Here is a 15,850-nt window from a genome sequence, read left to right as displayed (position 1 = left end):
TTTTCTAGATTTTTTTTACCGTGCAACGGCAAAACCTATTAGACACTGGCAAAATTATCCTCCAATGATTTGGACAGCCTAATTAAAAAAAAACAACACATTTACATCATATCATTTCATAAATTTTATTAAATCTAATCCAAGCGGTTGATTTTTTCCCTGGTAATAGCGGGATAAAAAGTAGCACTGCTATTTCAGACGTCCTACGCTGTCCTACGTATCAAAGTTCATCCAAATCCGTCAAGCCGTTTTAGCATGAAGGAGTAACAAACATACTCTCATATATACTCACAAACTATCACATTTACAATGTCAGTAAGATCCTAGTCTCTAATATGACGTATGCAAAATTTCATGGCAATTAGTTCAAAGCAGAACAATGGTCATTACTCGCGTTTCAAAAACTCATTTCATTATGAATAGGCTGTAGAATTTGATGACATTTTTATATTTTTTTAGACGTCTTGTACTTCTACTACTATATCCTAGAAACTGTAACAGGTTCGATCAACTTTTTCTCGTTTGTTATTCTGTCCTGTTGTCCAAGGCCGAACAGTGACCGAGTTTCTTAAAAAAACTGTTATGATATATGCTACTAATGTGCTTAGGAGATTGTCCATCAATTGAACGAAAGTAACATGACACTTAGATAGATTATTAGGCAAACGACATTTACACGTTTGTGTGAAGTGTATTTCAAATAGGTAACACACAGATACAGTTTATTTTATTTGATTTAAGTACAGTCAACGTCATAAATAAGTGATCACTTTTGTACCTTGTCGCTTTCAGTCGGTACACAATACGGTACTTGACTATTTTGTATATGTTTTATAAATTAAAACTACACAATGCCTGTTATCGAATAGAAAAACAATTTTTAAGCTACCTTTGCAAATAACAAAGTTATAAAGGTTTGAAATTCAAGATTAGACAGAGAAAGACATACTGGCATGTGACGTCACACGCCAGTACCGCCATACTTGCTGCATAGAGAAAAGCGTTTGAGAAAGAGACAGGTATATAGATTTTTCAAAAAATCACTATAAAACCAATTTTCAACCGATTTAAATTTTCTCCTCGCTAAACACTATCTGTATGTCTATATTTTCATAATAATATTAAGATATGGCAAAATCAGGAGTTGTCAAATACCGTACTACAAATACTGTACGTGAGCACATTTTTGCTGACGTGGTAGGAAATTTTGTAACAGTTTCCGGGTTAGATATCTAGTAGAAGTACAGGGTGTCTAAAAATAATCAAAAATGTGACCATAAAAATTCATTCGGCTGAAATCCTCGAATAAACCTAAAACATACTTTATGCTTACGTAGGAAACATGGATATTCACCAAAAGAACCATAAACTTTTTGTACACAAATCAATTATTATACAATTCGTTACGCGAAAAAACATAATAGAACATCGTTATACTATAGTTATGTAATAGATTATAAGGCACCGTATCTAGGGCAAGGTCGATGAACTGAACTGTCATTTGTTGAATGGAGTCTGTTATGAGTTTACTATATTATGGTTTTTTGTTTGTTTTGATTTTTAGGGTTGCGTACCTTTTAAAGAAAATAATGTTTTTGTTTGTTTCAAATATGTAACCGTTGGGGGAGAAAAGTCCTCGAGTGGCGACAACTGGAAGACGAAGCGGGCAGGCCTCCCACCAGGTGGACTGACGACATCGTGTTGCGGGCCGGTGGACGCAAGTGGCCAGTTGTCGTTCATTGTGGCGTTCTAAGCGGGAGCCCTTTGTTCAGCAGTGGACGTCTTCCGGCTGATGATGATGATTATGATTTTTTCGTTAAAAATATGTCATTTTTATACAAGTTTTTATTGCTGACTGTACTTCTTTGGGTGGTTGCACGCACGCACACACACACACACACACACACAGACACACACACACACACAGACACAGACACACACACAGACACACACACAGACACACACACACAGACACACACACACAGACACACACAGACACACACACACACACACACAGCCACACACACAGACACACACACACACAGACACACACACACAGCCACACACACAGACACACACACACAGCCACACACACAGACACACACACACACAGACACACACACAGCCACACACACAGACACACACACACACACACACACACACAGACACACGCGCACGATTTATAATATACTGAGCGGCAAAAAATCTGGTCCTCAAATGTATGCAGTAATAGGTAATTTTGTACGTAGTGGGCCAAATTTTGTGCTTCTCATAGTATATTATTTATAATAATACTTAGTTCCAAGTCTAGACACTAACTTTTAATGATGTTCTACAGGAAATTGAAGTCTTTAGTTTTTGCTTAATTTTTTGTGAATAAAACATTAATTTGGCTAAAAATATATTTTGATAGCTTTGGTCATTTCTTAGATTTAATCTAATAATAGTGCAATCAAGGACTTCTACGGCACGATTGAATAAAATATATCATTTAACCATAATTTTGTTCAGTTTTTCTGAATAATTATAGTTAAATTCAGAGTCAATTATTGTCATTTAATTTAGGCCTTTTAGGGTACACCTTAGGGATCTTTAATAAACGAGCCTATCAGTCTCTAAAAGGGCCGGCAACGCACCTGTGACCCTCGTGCTGACACTACAATCATGCAACAAACATTCTATATTATATTCTTATTTAATTTTATTATATTCTATTCTTTGGTATTCTTTGGTTTGGTTGGTAATATTGGTTTTAATTTGCAGGTGGTAGGACCTTGTGCAAGGTCCGCCCGGATTGCTACCACCATCTTGCTCGCTAATCCTGCCGTGAAGCAGCAGTGCTTGCACTGTTGTGTTTCGGCGTGGAGAGTAAGACAGCCGGTGAAATTACTGGCACGTGAGATATCCCATCTTAGGCCTCTAGGTTGGCAACGCGTCTGCAATACCCCTGGCCAAACCAAAAGCAACCAACCAATGAGGCAAAAAATCTAGAAGTAATTTATTGATATGGAAAAATACAGTCATTTTCTAAAAATACCCGAACTAGTTTTTGTTTTGCATGATAAAAAGAGCAGAGAGCAAATTACTTAACTCATAAATAATCATGATATTGCATTTTAACAAATATTAAGTGTATAATAATTAAAATATAAAACATTTAGAAAAGTTGAAAACCTCCGTGATTTCAAAGTTCAATATCTCAAAAACGTCTGTAGCGATTTCCTTCAAACATTGCTTTTATTTGCTTGTATTTTTTGTTGACTGTACTAGTATTGTCACCCAAACTACATTTGCATACCAAATTTAAAATCGATGCCTTTAACCGTTGAAGTTTCGTTCTGTGGAGACGATCCTGGCCGGACTACCAGGATGTCACTACCAGATTATTGTATTGTCACGCAATTTACATCATCATCATCATCTCAGCGGTAGGACGTCCATTGTGGACATAGGCCTCCCCCATACATTTTACATAAGTATACCTTTCAAGTCAATCCAACTACTGGAAGTTGGTCGAATTTAACTTGCAAGATTTGATTACAGACAGACAGACAGACAGACAACGGGACAGGTGAAACTATAAGCTTTTAAAAACCGTATCGAAATTGGTCCATTTGTCTGAGAGCTACGATGTACCAGATAGACAGACAGACATATAACATACCTCTCTATAACCTAACCAACAAAAAGTTGGAAAACCCCGGACTTTGTCACTTCAAAGTTCAATATCTCAAAAACGGCTGAACCGATTTTGATAAAACATGTCTAAGAACCATCGCTAGAAAACCTGGTTTTTTAAATAAAAATCCACATTCAAATCGGTCCACCCGTTTAAGAGCTACGGTGCCCAGACAAACAGACACACATAGCGGTCAAACTTATAACACCCCTCTTTTTGCGTCGGGGGTTAAAAAGGCCTAAAAAGAGAAACCCCCGCTCAAACCCCGGCTCGCACCTCTGAGTTTTTCGAAATTCATGTGCGGAAATACATTTGAAATTTGCACAACAAACAGGTTTCCACGGTGTGTGTGAAGTTCCCAATCCACACTGGGCCCGCGTGGGAACTACTGCCCCAGCCCTCTCATTCCGAGAGAAGGCCTGTGCCCTGCATTGGGACGTAAATAGGCTGGGATGATGATGATGATGATGAAAAAGAGAAAGTGCCACTTCAGTTTTATCAATCAAAAATTAAATCAGTTTCCGTTAAAAAAAATTCAAACTTTTTGCTGACTATACTCCTATGTCATCTAGACTACATTTCGTTACCAAATTTCAAGTCCATGTCATTAACCATTGAGGAGTTCCCTCCTGCAGAGACGATCCTGGCCGGACTACCAGGATGCCACTACCAGATTATTGTATTGTAACAAACTTTACATAAGTATGCCAAATTTAAAGTCAATCTGACCACTGGAAGTGGGTCAAAAGTCATTTGCAAGATTTGACCCGTACATACATACATACAGTCATATTTACACACTGCAAGTTAAATAAAAGCTTATAATTAGGCACGGAAAAATATACATAATTGCATGTGAAATTAGAGTAAGCAATACTGCCCCATTGGTGGTTGAATTCACTTACCTTCTCTCTCTCTCTCTCATTGGTCACTCTATTTCACTATATACTTGTGACAGTTATATTTTTTTTAATCTTCGAAATAATCGTTCCAAATAAAGGTCGTTCGGTGATAAAATCAACCGAGTACTGTTTCCTGGTTTCATCATCGAATTAGACCTTTTATTAGGACAAAAAACAAGCCTTCATAGTAGATGGGTCCTTTTTTTGACCGCGCGGCGACCCGCGACGAATTGGGTTTAGTCTTATTGGTTAGGGTTCCTTGGGAGTCCTTGAAAATCCATTTTATTCAAAAATGTTTTAAGTCTCAGAGACTCTAGACTGAGCCCTCGTGACCTTTATAAAGGACCAATTAATACTAAGAATAACGGCCGAATGGCCGAATGTACTTTATAAAGTATAAATTGTTCATTGAATAAAGAATTTTAAGACTTTTGAAACAGTGTTCAAAATAACAAAGCTGGCGAACCACGTCTAGGTCTGAAGTACTAACCCCCAGTTTCACCATCCACTGATTAAATTTATTTGGCGGATGAATGTGATGCCGTCTCTGTTTGTTTTGTTCGAATAAACGGAGACGGCATCACAACAACCCCTAAGTCTACATACTCTCTACATACTACATACAAGTGTTCACGCGTGCGAAGTCGCGGGTAAACACCACTATTGAATATTTGCTGCATGTTAGTACTGAACCCTTGCGAGTGGTCCTACTCGCACTAAACCAGTTTCTTTTAACTGTACAGTCACCACCACCAATATCTGACACAACAAGCGTGCATAAATATCTGATACGACTCTATTTCTAGGGCCGGAAGGATGTGCCAGTTATTTTTGCACGCTCCGCTGTGGCAGATATTAATGCTGGTGACGGTACGGAACCCTTAAAACAATTGCCAAGTTCTGTCCAACTAATTAGTTTGGAGTATAATTAAATTAAAGTCTAGATTTAATTGCTTGACCTTCAATGAAGGTTAGGTTTTTGCGTGATGACATCGCATTCCTAAGTATTGACTGTATTTGGTTGCCTTATGCATGCTTCTTTACCCGACTGCGCCAGAAAGAGGTGGGTAAGCATTAGGATGTTTTTATTTTTTATTTATTTAGGTACCTACAGTTTTACATAATAGGTTTTACAAAGTTGGCCACTATTGGAAACCTCTAGGGTTTTAGTAATAGTTGGCGAGATCACGCAGATCGATGCTTTTTTACTTTTATTAATTATTAAATATAATATATGTAGCTTAATCTAGGCACAGTTATACAAAAAAAATATATAATATATATATATGTAACAGTCCAATCTATACATTTTATAATACAACATCTGGTCTCACGGTTCACAAGCCAAGTAGTGTTTCTTCAACAGCGACTTAAATTTATTGGGTTATTAATAATGTTCAAGATTTCACTCAACAATTCCTTAGGTAGGTAGTTTAAGAATGAGTGGTAGCAAATACTTGTTGGTTCTTCTACCGTAAGTGTTATTATTGCGTTAAACTGCCATGTCTTAAAAAAACAACTGGTGTGTTAGATTCTGGCCAGCGAAAGCTGTTCACGAGAAACCGCGGAAAATTAAAAAAAAAACCGAGGCCAACAACACTTGCTATACACTGATTAAACGATGTTGATACTTAGAAATTATTTAAATTTTCCAGATATTAAATTATACTCGGGACTCTTCAAGCTTACTTTTATTTTATTTTATATTTATTCGACTGGATGGCAAATGAACAAGTGCGTCCCCTGATGGTAAGAGATCACCACCACCCATAAATATCTGCAACACCAGGGGTATTGCAGATGCGTTGCACCCTAGAGGCCTAAGATGGGATACCTCAAGTGCCAGTAATTTCACCGGCTGTCTTACTCTCCACGCCGAAACACAACAGTGCAAGCACTGCTGCTTCACGGCAGGACTAGCGAGCAAGATGGTGGTAGCAATCCGGGCGGACCTTGCACAAGGTCCTACCACATTCATTATAGTAAGGTGTGAAAGTTGATGATGCACTTTAGTAGTCCCTTGGTAATTTTATGACCTTTGTCAGTGCCCATTTACCCACAGTCCAGACGCATCAATTTTTGGACCATTTTGACCAGATTGGCATTGAATATATCTTCTAAAATTTTGATTCTAACATAATCTGATAACATTTGCATTTTGAGAATAGTAGGAGGTTGAATTAAACAACAAATAATTTATTTATTTCTTATAGCAAAAGTATCAAAATTGTCTAAACCGGGCTAGAATGACAATAATGACAATTTTGACAGTCTCAAAAATTATACCAGATTAAAGTTTCGTAAAAAATCCGTGGACAGCTTTCGCTGGTCAGAGTCTATATGGCTGTGCGCGCGTGAATGGGTAGTTGGAGGTTGAATAGTTCGACCATTTCAACCACAACCACTACAGTTTTACAGAAGAATGAGAGACTAGAGATGGGTAAACCCGGATCTGAAGATTCAAAAGAGTCAGATCCGAATCCCTTATTGACTCCTTTCAAATCTTATCGACTCCGAGGAGTTACTAACTCCGACCAACCTCCAATAGGTTCAGCGCGATCGGCGATTCAGCACTCACTTGACTTTCGTTCAACACGTCGGATCGGATCGGATATGTGTCGTCACGCTCACACTAATAGCATTTATTACGAGACGAAGAGGGATAGCATGATACCAATTTCAGAGCCGCTCTCCTGACCCGGTCCGCCTGGCTTCATAATGACTGCAAAATAATTATTCATAATGGCTTTGCTTGAGAATTATTAGTAGTTTAAAAACCTGCTATGAAATAAAAAAACCGCATTCAAATCGGTCCTCCCGTTTAAGAGCTACGGTGCCACAGACAGACACACACAGACACACATAGCGGTCAAACTTATAACGCCCCTCTTTTTGCGTGGGGGGTTAAAAAATAAAATAAATAAAAAATGCTAAATTAAAATTAGGTGTAAAGAAATAAATTATTAAGTAAATTCAAATCAAAGTCGGAAGTATTTCTTTGAACGCGTTCCGTATGACGCTTCTAGTTACCTTCGGTTGAAAGGGCTTTAAGTGGCTTACGTGCGTTCGTAACTCTAATAGTCATACATGACATTTAATGGTACACATTCACTGCCGATTTTTAGGGTTCCAATTTTTAAATGGTCACCTGTAGAACTCTATAGGTTAGGTTAGGTTTGTTTTATTACAATTCTGAGAAATAAATGGTTTCAGAGGAAAAAAAGAGATGCCAAATATTACATTATGACTAACATTACATTATGACTAAAAAATTTCGACCGTCTGTCTGTCTGTCTGTCACCAGGCTGTCTCTCATGAACCATGATAGCTAGGCAGTTGACATTTCACAGATGATGTATTTCTGAAACAAATTTCTAAAAACTGGCCAAGAGCGTGTCGGACACGCCCAAGATAGGGTTCCGTAGCCATTACGAAAAAAATCAAGTAATATTATGTGCATTATAACATTACAACACCCCTCTTTTTGCGTCGGGGGTTAACAGTTAAAACACTTACTACAGTCTTAAAATTTATTACCAGAAAAAGAGCGTATCTTTAAGGCACTTACGTCCTTTTGTTTAGAAGCGCAGTTTTTCGGCAATAACTCAAATATGGTATATCCGATCATGTTGAAACCAATTAAGCGTTACCTTTCCATATTTTTTGGACAAACGGTTTACAAGATAGAGGGGGGGGGTTGCTACTTAATCAAAAAAGTTTGTGAGAAACCTTACTTTCTTTTCAAAAGAGTGTATAGATTAAATCCAGTAGCTACCCAAAAATTTTGTTTCCCAGTATTTTTAGTTCCATTCGCGTTTTTCCCCACTTTTTTATTTCCTTTGCAGTTGTGTTACCATTAGGTTATTTCTTCGAATGCATTAATTTCTAACCGTTTTTGTTGCAAGACGTATTTTTTCCATGCGTTTTGTCTCCTACTCCGCATTATCCTCATGCATCTGTTTTACCTGTAGACCGTTTTGTTGCTAGACGTATTTTTAGTGTTCCGGAGCCAAAATGGCAAAAACGGAACCCTTATAGTTTCGCCAAGTCTGTCTGTCTGTCCGTCCGTCCGCGGCTTTGCTCAGGGACTATCAATGCTAGAAAGCTGTTATTTTGCACGGTTATATATGTGAACTATGCCGACAAAATGGTACAATAACAATTTACTTTATCGTTGGATAGGTCTTTAAAAACCATTTGGAATTTGCAAAGATGATTTTTCGATTCAGTGATGTGTTTGCGAAATATTTAACTTTAAAGTGCAAATTTTCTTGAAAATCGAGCGTCGGGCCCCCTCTAAAATCTAAACCGGTGGGTGGAAAAATTTGAAAAAATACAGGATGGTAGTAAGTATATCAAACTTTCAAGGAAAACAATAACGGCTAAATTTTCTTGAGATTTATTAGTAGTTAAGAGTAAATAGCAGCCTAAGGTATAAATAATATACCTTAAACTTGGAAGATTCCGTATAAAATACGAAATCCTCAGAAAAATATTACTTATTTTTTTTCGTAATGCGTGTCCGACACGCTCTTGGCCGGTTTTTTCTACTGAAGTATTTTGCCCAGCTACTAATAGGGGCTTCGAGACCCCCGGGGGTCGCCACAGGTTGAAAAGCACTGTTGTAGACCAAAAGGGGTCACGTCATAAGGTATAACACTGCACTATATAAAATCATCGACAAAGGTGGGGAACGTTCGTTGTTTAATAAAAAGCGTTTGTAACCTTGCGCGGGCGCAGTCGGTTAAGCCGAGGCAAGCGGCGCGTTAGTTAGTAATTGAACTCCGGTTTAGTACTAACTTGCTGTGGTGATATTTAGATAGTCTAGGTATCTAGAATTTTGAGATATCGCTGTTTCGCTGTGCTGTGTTGTGCGTTCCAGCTGAAAAAGGGGAACGAAGGTTTGTTTTTTTTACTGATAGTTTTTGGTCTGTGGGGATGGATCGAAAGAGAAGTGTCCGAATTTTGTAATTAGATATATCCCAGCCTATATACGTCTCACTGCTGGGCACAGGGCTCCTCTCAGAACAAGAGGATGGGCCATAGTTCCCACGCGGGCCTAGTGCGGATTGGGAACTTCACACGCACCATCGAATTGCTTCGCAGGTTTGTGCAGGTTTCCTCACGATGTTTTCCTTCACCGCAAAGCTCGTGCTAAATTTCAAATGTAATTCCGCACATGAATTTCGAAAAACGTGCGAGCCGGGGTTTGAACCCACGACCCTCTGCTTGAGAGGCGATTGGTCAAACCACTAGGCCAAACTGAATCGAAAAATCGTTTTAGCAACCCCCTAATGATTTTAAAAGACCTATCCAACTATACCCCACACTACAATGTTGGATGAGAAAAAAACAACACCCTCTCTTTACGTCTATGGGAGGTACTCTAAAAAAATGTTTTTTTGAATTTTTATTGTAGATTACATATATATTCGTGCAAAAATACAGCTTTCTAGCATTGATAGTCCCTGAGCAAAGCCGCGGACGGACGGACAGACAGACAGACAGACAGACATGGCGAAACTATAAGGGTTCCGTTTTTGCCATTTAGGCTCCGGAACCCTAAAAACGAGCCTATCAGTCTCTCAAAGGGCCGGCAGCGCACCTGTGATACCCCTCGTGTTGGCAGGTGTCCGGCGGCGGTGATTGCTTTCCACCAGACGACCCGCATACTCGTTTGCCCCTCTTATATAAAAAAAGAACCTACGCAATTATGATTTAATGTTTCAATAAATTGGCTGATGTTCCTATAGCGTATCGCGTCAAGGCGTGAAGCATTTAAATTAAAACAAGAAAAAAAACGAGTTGTTTCTAACTCAATCATTTACTGAAATATTTTTTTTTTTTATTCGTCTGGATGGCAAACGAAATATTGCGATTTAGCTTCAATAACCTAACCTAACCTACCCAACAAAACCTCCGACTTTGTCACTTCAAACTTCAATATCTCAAAACGGACACAGATTGACACGTTAACAGATTTTGATGAAACGTCTAAGAACCATCGATAGAAAACCTGATTTCAAATAAAAAAACAACATTCAAACTTTGAAGTGTCAATTTCGGGGGCTTCCAACTTTTTGTTGGTTAGGTTTATATTACCTTCAAGTTAATTTATTTTTCGAATATACAAACGTTTTTAGGGTTCCGGAGCCAAAGTGGCAAAAACGGAACCCTTATAGTTTCGCCATGTCTGTCTGTCCGTCCGTCCGCGGCTTTGCTCAGGGACTATCAATGCTAGAAAGCTGTAATTTTGCACGGATATGTATGTACACTATGCCGACAAAATGGTACAATAAAAAACGAAAAAAAATTTTTTTTTATAGTACCTCCCATTGACGTAAAGTATGGGTGATTTTTTTTTTCTCATCCAACCGCGTAGTGTGGGGTATCGTTGGATAGATCTTTTAAAATCATTAGGGGGTTGCTAAATGATTTTTCGATTCAGTGATTTGTTTGCAAAATATTCAACTTTAAAGTGCAAATTTTCTTGAAAATCGAGCGTCCCCCCCCCTAAAATCTAAACCGGTGGGTGGAAAAATTTGAAAAAATTCAGGATGGTAGTAAGTATAAATCAATATCAAACTTTCAAGGAAAACTATAACGGCTAAATTTTCTTGAGATTTATTAGTAGTTAAGAGTAAATAGCAGCCTAAGGTATAAATAATATACCTAAACTTGGAAGATTCCGTATAAAATACGAAATCCTTAGAAAAATATTACTTATTTTTTTCCTCATGGCTACGGAACCCTATTTCGGGCGTGTCCGACGCGCTCTTGGCCGGTTTTTATATCCGTTGACTTAATATTGCCATGATAAAATTAATATATTATGCATAATTTAAACTGTTAGTGCTTGTTGATATATTTCCTGGCTATTTTACATAAATAAAAAATTATTTAAAGTAGACACTTTAGTTGCAGCCTTGCGTATAAATAGAACTCTGCATAAAACAAAATAATACATAAAAGAAATATGAATAATTCGGTAAACAAAATGATGATGAAAATCGGTCCACAATTGGCAGAATCATCGCGTTACAAACATACAAAAAAAAACATAAAGTCGAATTGGGAATCTCCTTCTTTTTGAAGACGGTTAGAAATGATAAAATAGATAAGTAATTAAATTTACCTATAATACTAATCCCTATTCTAAATCGTGTGTAATGTATAAATTATAGATGTGTGTATGTGTGTGTGTATATTTTTACCCGCGACGCAAAAGAGGGGGTGTTATAAGTTTGACCGCTTTGTGTGTCTGTCTGTCTGTGGCACCGTAGCTCTTAAACAGGTGGACCGATTTGAATGCGGCTTTTTTATTTGAAAGCAGGTTTTCTAGCAATGGTTCTTAGACATGTTTTATCAAAATCGGTTCAGCCGCTTTTGAGATATTAAACTTTGAAGTGACAAAGTCGGAGGTTTTTCAACTTTTTGTTGGTAAAGTTATTATTAATAATAATAATAATATCACGAAGCTTTTATGGGTACTAAGCAACGGATAAATATAATTATATAGATAGAAACATACTTAAATACATATTAAACACCCAAGACCCGAGAACAAACATTTGTATTTTTCATACAAATATCTGCCCCGACACGGGAATCGAACCCGGGACCTCAAGCTTCGTAGTCAGGTTCTTTAACCACTAGGCCATCTGGTCGTCTCACCATTATAACCTGAATTTAATAAAGATATTTTGGCTTCGATTTTGACTTTAAGAATTTCAATTCTACTGTCAGATAAAGAAACAATACCTACTTTATAAAAAAGTATTGAACCTCAATTGACAGCTGTCAAACGTAACAGTTACACAGCCGTTTAATTAAAAAAAAAACTGTTACATCTTTTCTTAATTCAAATTATTTTTTTAAACCACGCAAAGTGTTACCGTGAAGTGCATAATCAGTAGCCAATGAGGTCATTGCCACTATGCTTATTTACCGTCACAATTTTACAAGTCACTCTAAAATCACTCTTAACATGCAACACATAAGAGTAACTACATATTTAACGAGCGGTAAAACCAATTTGACAATTATCAAGATGGCAATAAAATCGCAAGCGTTCAAACAAACGAAAGCTGTTCAAAATGCAATCTTAAATCGATGGAGTTAAGAGTTTGCGTTGATTTAATGAGATGTGAATGCAAGTTGTTAAAGGTTTGAATGCAAATTGCTGTGGCAGTTCAGTTGAATGAATGTAGATTCTATTGAAGTGGGGGAAGAATTGTTTTGGATGCGCGAGATAAAATTGCCAATATGCTATTAAAAAGTTAGGTAAACGAACAATAGCACAACAATAGTGTTTAAAATTAAAATTGTTTTTTAGTACTCGTCTTTTGTTTGATACTAGTATTTATCTCCGGCTTCGCTCGAGTTAAAATGAAAATGAAAAGCCATTTATTATTCCTATCAAAACATACTGAAACACAAAATAATTCATGCACGTTCTTATTTATTCCAATAGATTTACAATTTGGATTGCCAGTACAATAAACGGAATGTTACAATACATCAATAAACCGTTTTTTATTCTTTATAATCAATTATAGTGGGTTATTGTCGTGGCCTGGAAGTAGCCAATTGCCGGCTGAGCGAGTCCGTTTAACTAATACGAAGCCAGCAATTGCTATTCCAGCCGAGACTAATATAAAGCTTTTCTCAAAAATGGTGAATAATTCTGAAATAGAATAAACTTTTTCTCAAAATATATTATACAATTTAATTTTATTCCAATATTTTTCTTATGCTTTCCCGCCTTTTTTCATTAAAAATAAACTGCAGGTGTACTTTTCCACCGAAAACACAACAAGCAATTTCAGACCCAATAGAAAAAGTCCGGAGTTCCAACAAAATATCTGATATCCATTAGCGACTTGTGCCAACATTTCCACGGCCTTTTTAACTTTAAAAAAAAAGTGACTGATTGCAGGCGCGCTAATTCATTATTGTCGAGCTAGCGCGCCTGCAATCTTTTTAACTTTTTAATTTTTCGCTGGCCATAAACTATGCACTTCACCTTCTGACATGTAAAGAATAATGTCAACTTTTACGGTCATTTTTGAGAAAAATTAATTAAGTATATTAAGTTTGAGTCGTTTCGTATATTTCATTTCAATTCCTGTGTTACTTTTGCCGTGTCGCTGCTTAAGTGACTAAGAAAAAGGCAGGCTGAAATGTGTGGTGCATGGGAGAAATTTGTGTCTAGTCTAGACTCCTGTCCAGTGGTGGTGTAGACCCCTACACATGGCACATGGCACGCAGCACGGAATCCTGAGGATCTGGGTTCGATTCCCAGCGCTGGTCTCTTTTTCTGGGTTTTTTCTGTGCATCCATGTTTCAGTTTGTATTTTCGTTAATGAAGTATATTCCATAAATAATCTCATTTCAATTTTAAATAATACTGAAGGGTTATTAAATTAATTTAAATTAAATCAGCCAGTAAAAAGCTTGCAAGTACATAAGTATTGAAAATGTAATTTTCACTTCTCACGCTCGTAAAGTTCGTATTTATGCTGGATCTAGGCGACATAAAACGACTTTTTATGCTCTAGTGCATAAAGTAAAATCTTCGTCTAAGACCATGGCAATCAGGTGGTAAACTACCACAAACAAAGAAGTTTCTACATTATTTTTATTAATAATTTCTTATTTATATAAAACTAAAAATCAATCAAGCCAATCAAAATAGACCAATAAAACTAAAATTCATAATTATATAGTAATGCATGAACAATAAAAGGTACATAGTAAGTGAACTATTGTTTCCACTGTTTCTATTTTATTTCCTCGCCATCGAAGTGAAAAACAGAGTGTAAAACTCGAGCATTAAACCCATTTTCCCCTCGACGCATCTATCCACCCTCGCCGTATCGGCTCGGGTGGCTATACGAACGTCTCGGGTAAAATGGCTCGTTTTATGCCCTTGTTGTACAATCTACTATTTTAACAAAACTGTTTTTAATATGTGACAGGAAGGAAAGAGATTAATACTCTACTAGAACTACCTTTCTCACGAATGTCCAATCTATACTTTTATAATATTATAAATGTGAAAGTAACTCTGTCTGTCTGTCTGTTACGCTTTCACGTCGAACCCAATGAACCGATTTTGAGGAAATTTGGTATTGAGTATAGTTTAAGCCCCAAGAATCAACATAGGATACTTTTTATTCCGGCAGTGGGCCCCACCTTGCGATAACCTAGATCCGCGCAGACGAAGTCGCGGGCATAAGCTAGTATGTTATACTAATATTATTTAAATGCGAAAGTGTGTGTGTTTGTACGTTTGTAAGCTTGTCTATCTTTCACGTCGAAACGAAACGACGGATCGACGTGATTTCCGGCATAGAGATAGTTTATGGGCCAGAGAGTGCGACATAGGCTATTTTTTATTCCGGAAAAATGCACAGTTCCCGAGGGAACAGCGCGCGATGACCAAGCCGCGGGCAAAAGCTAGTACAAAATAAATTCCACGCTAGTCAACTTTTCCGTAGAAACAATGGTCTCTATGTCAGTGAAATTGATTTTGACGTAACGGAGATAAAGTTAGGTTCTGTAGCGTAAAAACCGGCCAAATGCTCTGGCACATAAACTATTTTTATGACAAAAATCACGTCGATTCGTCGCTCCGTTTCTACGTGAAAGACGGACAAACATACAAACATACACACTTTCGCATTTATGCTTAACAGATAACCTAACCAACAAAAAGTTGGAAAACCAAATTTGTCACTTCAAAGTTTAATGTCTCAAAAACGGCTAAACCGATTTTGATGAAACCATCGCGAGAAAACCTGATTTCAAATAAAACCGCATTCAAATCGGTCCAACCGTTTAAAAGCTACGGTGCCACAGACAGACAGACATAGCGGTCAAACTTATAACATTATATATATTTTTGCGTCGGGGATTAAAAAAAGTTAATAAGCAACCTGATCTAGTTTTTCCGCATTTTAATTTAAAATACAAGTATAGCGGGAACACCAAGGTTATCGCTTCGTAAATAAATCTTACACGCGGTCACTTAAAGTTTATTAATGCCTAAGAAATACTGCATTCAAGGATGGTGCTAGTTCATAAAATAACAGCAGAACTGATACATCTATATTTATATTTTATTAACCCCCGGCGCAAAAAGAGGGGTGTTATAAGTTGGACCGCTATATGTGTCTGTCCGTCTGTGTGTCTGTCTGTGGCACCGTAGCTCTTAAGTGAGTGGATTGATTTGAATACGGTTTTTTTATTTGAAAGCAGGTTTTCT

At 37.3% G+C, this 15,850-nt stretch overlaps 1 protein-coding gene across 1 annotated transcript in view; it reads left to right on the top strand.

Annotated features, from left to right (window-relative positions):
* The first annotated feature begins 9,323 nt into the window (after positions 1-9,323).
* The window catches only part of LOC141443681 (organic cation transporter protein-like), a 60,869-nt gene continuing 54,342 nt past the window's right edge, over positions 9,324-15,850 (top strand). The window contains exon 1 of the mRNA XM_074109026.1: positions 9,324-9,482. The gene's annotated coding sequence lies outside the window, so the exon portion shown is untranslated. The remainder of the gene's footprint in view (positions 9,483-15,850) is intronic.

The sequence above is a fragment of the Choristoneura fumiferana genome, chromosome 28 (assembly GCF_025370935.1).
Source record: "Choristoneura fumiferana chromosome 28, NRCan_CFum_1, whole genome shotgun sequence".
In the NCBI taxonomy this organism is placed as follows: Eukaryota; Metazoa; Arthropoda; class Insecta; order Lepidoptera; family Tortricidae; genus Choristoneura; species Choristoneura fumiferana.
This window is presented reverse-complemented; position numbering and strand designations above follow the sequence as displayed.